Source organism: Schistosoma mansoni (genome assembly GCF_000237925.1).
Source record: "Schistosoma mansoni, WGS project CABG00000000 data, supercontig 0375, strain Puerto Rico, whole genome shotgun sequence".
Taxonomy (NCBI): domain Eukaryota; kingdom Metazoa; phylum Platyhelminthes; class Trematoda; order Strigeidida; family Schistosomatidae; genus Schistosoma; species Schistosoma mansoni.
This window is the reverse complement of record NW_017386218.1, coordinates 9,445-16,074: the sequence shown is the minus strand read 5'-3', so window position 1 is coordinate 16,074 and position 6,630 is coordinate 9,445.

Here is a 6,630-nt window from a genome sequence, read left to right as displayed (position 1 = left end):
GCTTTCGTTGCCCACCACTGCTCACGATCGTTCCTTAGACTTTTAGTTAACCTAGATCTAATTTCTTTACGCTCTTCGTCGTGTTCAGAGCCTGATGGGATGAGTTTACGCGAATCCATCAGTGAAATAGACTTAGAGGAAATCCACTGGTTTTTTGGAGCCCTATGGTTTAAATGACTAATAGATGTTACTGCTGTTTCCACAGCTGTTCGTATGTCTTTCCAAGCAGCATCTGGGTCAGACTCGTTTACAGAACTGCCTAGATGTGAACTCAGTTGTTTCTGGAATTCGCATTTGGCTTTCTCGTCCTCCAGTTCAATCCTAATGGGTCTTCTTAGTGTAATTTTCCTGCGTCCATTGAGGCGCAGACAAATGCGCGCTCGTATTAAAGTGTGATCAAAGTCTAAACAAGTATTCCAATACGAGCGACAATCTTCTATTGAGCCTCTCCAACGATGACTGATGACAATATGGTCTATTTGAGTCCATCGTTGGTTTGGTGCAGGTGGTCGTCATGTTAGACGATGTCTCTCCTTATGTTTAAAATTAGTGCTTGCTAAAAATAAACGATTGTCTGAGCATAGTTGCAACAGACGATCACCATTATCGGTTCGTTGAGCCGGAATACTAAAATACCCACCTAAATGTCTTTCTGTTTGATTTAAGCTGCCTACCTGGGCATTAAAGTCACCCGCTGCGACTACTATGTCTGAGCGCCTAGCTTTCTGATGCATAAGTAATGTCTTTATCAGTTATTGCTTTTTATCATCATGTTAGGCTGATCGCACACGATAAAAGAGTGTTCTTATAAATTTTGCAAGGGTCCTGCCAAATCAAGATGAACATGGCTTAAACGAGAGTCGGGAGTTGTGAAAGGGCCTAAGAGACGTTTAATGCGTCATATTACCTTAGATTTCTGACATTTTACACAGAAGCATACCCAATCCCCCGCATCTTTATTCATACCAGACAAACAAGTTGTTCTGTTCATGTCACACAGTAAAGTTCTCTTACTTGTTCCCATCTGTCTGATGCGCAGTTTCACGATTGTATGAAGTAACATTTTGTTTGTATCAGGCTCTTTATGATTGGGACCGAAGCAATCAGTCGGTGATATTGAGGTTGTTCTCCTACGCTCACTACCCAGACACATGTTTCCAATTTTATTCTGGATTAGCTGTTCTACTGAGACAACCTATAACATGCTAACTCGGACTTTAACATTAAGACCTCGTGGCTGGCATCAGATGAGGAAAATCAGACAATCAAAGGTATGGTTGTTAGTGTTTCTTAACACGTTACTCTCTTGATGCACTTTCCACTCTTGTAAACGGCCTTCTTTGTTCTAACTTCGACTTCCCTTCCATCAACTGAATCCACTCTACCATGTTACATACCACGAATCACTGTTCTTTATTACTTCATTCTATTATCTGAAGGCTCTATCCACACTTCACTTTAGCTGGTATGAGTTTAATCTACTAATTTATCGTACATTTATCTGTTTCACTACAAACTGTTAAACATTGTTTAGCGTTTATATCCAAGTGCTTTTCTGCTCCTTTGTTCCTCGTTTTACGCGTAACACTCTCAGGGTACAAACATGGAGCTTTCGACGCCTAAAATAAACTTGATGTACACTCTTTTTTCAAGGTCATAGCTCGTAAAGCGCTCTTTAAACTTACTTTATAACAGCTATAAACGTAAAAGGTTATATTGCATAAATACTTAGCAGGTCCAGAACTGTAGCTGAGTTTGAAGTTGGTGTGCAGCGTGGACGCGATCCCATTTCGGAAAAAAATTCCAAAAACTGCGCTCAGTACAACACCAAAACATGACTCTAATCATCAATGTTCTGGGAGATATGCACGAATGAACTGTCTTTTATTTGTTTCTTTTTTTAAAAGCCCTACTTGATAAGCATACTGTAAGCAAAACAACGTGCCTGTAGAAAGGTATTTACCTGCTACAGCACAAATGTTTGATATCAACGACTCATTCTGATGATCAATGCCTTCATTTTACAGCTGGGAAACAGTTCAAAGAAGTTATGCGAGATAAGGCGTTTGCAACCACGTTGATTGAGTAAGAAATTCGCCTGAAGCAAATTGCGAAATCAGTTCAGATGTTGAGACCTTCAAGGACAGTACGTGTCTGAAGACGATCTTGGGGGGAAGATAAGAGGTTTATGATAGGTAAACATGGTGGATTCTCGTCTTTCCATAGAATGTAGAAAGTTCCGTACAGCAGGACACATGGTTAGGAGTTCCTTGCCAAAAGTGCTGTACCTCAATTCACTGTCTTTCAACCAACTCGGGAAGAATGACATAGATTGCCAGGTGTCGTCTACACATCGTCTCAAGACATTTTTGGGCATGGATTTGAATGTGCCGATTGTCCTAGTGTGCAAGCCTAGGTGCTTTTGAGATAACTACCATAGCGTTTGAGAATGTTTCTTCGTGGTATTGTTCGCCTTTACAAGAAGATGGTCTGTTAAGGTTCTCAAGAAACACCTATAATCTGTTTTTGCTCACCGACAAAAACTCATAAGAACGCAGAACGTGCGTATTGGATTGAAAAAAGGTTGGTTCTGAATAATCTACAACACCAGAAATTTCGTTTTTCGAAGGGCGAATACTTTGACCAACAATCACGTTTAAAAATACAGATGCTCTTATAGTCATGGTGTTGTGTGCAGCCAGACGATTTGGACTCCATTGATGATCAGGCCCTTCTATCCCATACACATCAACAAATGCAGGTGAAGACAACTAGTGTAGCAGCAGTCTCTGCATCAGTTGGCTTCGACATACAAAAAGGGAAAATCAAGATCCTCAAATACAACACAGATTGCATCAACCAACCCACTCACACTTGATGGCGAAACTCTGGGAGATGTGGAAACATTCACGTACCTGATAAGCATCATCAATGGACGTGGACGATATGATGCAGATGTGAAAGCGAGGATTGGCAAAGCAAGGACAGCATTCCTACAGCTAAAGAACATATGCAACTCAAAACAACTGTCAACACACGTCAAAATCAGATTCTTCAATACGAACGTCGAGACAGTTCTACCGTACGGAGCTGAAACTTCGAGAACTGCCACAGACATCATCAAAAGGGTGCAAGTATTTCCCAACGGTTTTCTACGTAAGAGACTGAATGTCCGTTGACTAGACACCATCAGACACAGCCTACTGTTAAAGAGAACAGACCAAGTTTCAGCTGAGGAGGAAATAAGAAAATGCTCTGGAGGTGGATAGGACATACATTACGAGAATCACCAAACTGCATCACGAGGCAAGCACTAACTTGGAATCTTCAAGGGAGACGGAAATGAGGAAGACTAAGGAACACACTACTTTGGTAATTGGAAGCAGATATGAGAAGGATAAATGTCAACTGGAAAGAACTGGAAAGCATTGCTGAGGACATAGTTGGATGGAGAATGCTGGTGGTCAGTCCATGCTCCTCGACGAGAGGTAACAGGTGTAAGTAAGTGGTTCACCATTGTCTTCATGAATATGCATTTAATTGTTTTAAGTACAATTTTGACATGAAACTAAACTGGTTTATGAATCGAAAAACTGGGTCTGGTTGTTAGTAAATCCACTACGTAAATAACTTGATGAGCATTCGAGATTTATGGTGATGTGATTAGTTTCAACGAACAATAGCATCCTCAGTGTTCCGTCAAGCATAGGGAAAACATATCGACATATACAGTGTTTTATCTGTTCTTGTCTTTCGTTGACGTTCGTTACTAGTCTACATTATACTTCTCCATTATCGATTGTACAAAGTTGGAGGACCTTATCACCCTTCAAACTACACCGTTCATACAGCAAGATATTTTCAGAGTTCCAATGGATAAGTTGAGACGAGAATGATCCATTTCAAAGACCAGATGCGTCCTTTCATTAGGAAAGGATGGAAACTGGTTTGTTCAGAGTTTCTCATAGTTGAGACCACCATAAAGTCAAGTTAAACACAGCCGTTACATCCATGTACACATCAGCAGCTGATTTTCCCCATACTATTTGTTTATTTATTTAAACACATAGACACTGGTACAAGGACGCTCCAAATAGATATGTACCATATGAATCACTCTACGTGTGTGAGGACAAGAATAGTACCCGGGCACCCGAACCGAAGCAGGCGGTTTTCTTAGGGAGCCACACCGCGAGCCTTTGTCCTAGAGGTGCAATCCACAAGGCAGTGCAGCAGCGTAAGGAGATGCAGTCTCACAATAGCTGGTGACCAACAATAGGTTCATGCGAAAATTGTTTCCTTGGGATCCTGAAGTCCATGTGCACAACTTCTTTGAAATCAGGGTTTTCCAGCTACACCTGCGGAACATTCGCTTTTTGTCCTCTCAATTTCGTAATTGTTACCCCTGTCACGAGAAGGCAGTGAGTAGGATTTCTCTGGCAGTGGCTGTATACACGTGGCTATGTGAGAATATTCCAAGCAAGAGAGCTGACTCGCCACTCACAGCCGTACCAGGACATTTGGAGGAGACAGTTCCAAAGACAGATTTGTAATGTATACAGAAGGAGATTTTGGAGAAAAATCAGCAGGTACTCAATGTGTAGGATCTACTTTCGGAAATGTAGACTCCAGGAAGCACTGATAGACCAGAATTGATTTTAGTGGTGTTTGGTCGTGAAGCTTTCATCGTTCTTCTGAACGGCATCATCAGCGCAAACTTCAGGTAGAATTGAGATGTTGGAATTTCTCCACATACAACTCACAGCTTGTCCTACAAACACCGATCTTGTTTGGTTATTGCTGACCTTTGATCTATCATTGTCCACTTTTTTATTTTGATTGTACCTCCAATTTATTTGATCCTTGGCCCTATATTTGTCCACAGGTTTTCTGGTTGGTTTATAAACTGGATCGATTTTGATGTGTTCTTCATCATATTTGTTGATTATTATGATAAGATAAGTCAGTGTAGACAATGATGTGACTTCCACGTAAGATTTTACAGATCAGGTAGTCACATCATGACGAATCTACAGTTTTAGGAATAGGTCTATTATGGGAGCAGTAATAATAACTAAGTAGACCGTAACTCTACAAGCTTCGTCGTTTACAATTCTAGTGTGGGATTTAGGACGACACAATTAATTAGTTTATCCAATGCAGATTTTAGTCCATTACACCACAAAATTCCAGTTGAACCTTGAATCAAACAGTTTTGGCTTTTAAGTATCTTTTGACGGAGCAGTTCAAGGAAGAACAAAGAGAAGGTTAACGATGGTTGATGAGGATAGTGTACTCGATAACAGACAAAGGGACAGAAGCATTGAAATCCTGTCTTAACCATCTAGAACAAGAGAAGCTTTTAACATTCATTCATGCTTCTCCAACTAAAAATTCACGTCTAAGGTAATAAAGCAGGCATTAGTCCTAACTGTTCACATAATCATTTGTGTTAGGGAATTATTCAGAAATGTGATAGTATCAACAGATTGAACCAGGGTGACTGTGTAGGTTAAAATAATTGAAAGAAGTGTTTAGGAAATTTATAAAAAAAACTCGAAGGTGCTAAAGTTAAATATATGTGATCAAAGGTGTGTAGTAACCGGCCAGTCTCGATAAGAACACGATTGGAATAACAGAAACAATTATTATTATTGTAACCAATTGTACCAGAGATTGTTTTACTGTATTTGTTTAACTGTGTCAGTTTCACTTCTTGTTCCATATACCGCCTGGTTTGGTTCGAGCTTGCTCACGCACTGCTTGTTCGCTTGTACTCTTTGGCACGTCTCGGTATTATTTCGATACCACGAGATCGCCAATAAATATACTTGATCTGGACTAGTAAAGCCTTCTGGTTTACGGGCTATCAAGGGAACCAAGTCATATTTGTACGCGTAATCGAATAGTAGTGGTGATCATAGTCCGTCCACGACTCGACATCCACTACAACTGGTGAGCCGTATTTGGAACACGCACAACAAACTGGTGAACCCTATTTGGCATACTCACTACAACTGGTGAGCCGTTGTTGGGACACGCACAACAGAACTGGTGAGCCGTTGTTGGAACACGCAATACAGCTGGTAACCCAATCCATCGAGCACAAGTCAAACTTGGCCAATTCTCCAAACCAGATCAATCCGGTGAGTCTATTTATCTATCCACATCTGTTGCATATATTCGTATTGATTTTTTTCAATATATAATATTTTGGCAACTTAATATGGTGGATAACGATAAGAATAACATAAATATGATAGACTCCGAGATACAGGTTATCAGTTTTCGACCGGTTCCTTTCATCCCTCATGATCCAGAAGTCTGGTTCGCGGCACTGGAATCTCAATTTGAGATCCGCCGCATAACCAATCAAAGGCAGATGTACGCCTACGCTTTGGAATCATTGCCCGGGGATCACCTAACCGCTGTCCGTGAGGTTGTCCTCAATCCCAACGTTCCAAACGTTTATGACCGTCTTAAGGATGCCATCCTTCGACATTTCCTCCCATCAAGAGAGGAAAGATTGAGGACACTTTTAGCACGTCACCCTATGGGTGATGCTAAGCCGAGCCACTACCTCACGCGCCTGCAATCCCTTGCAGGAAACATGACAGCTGACTCTGAGAT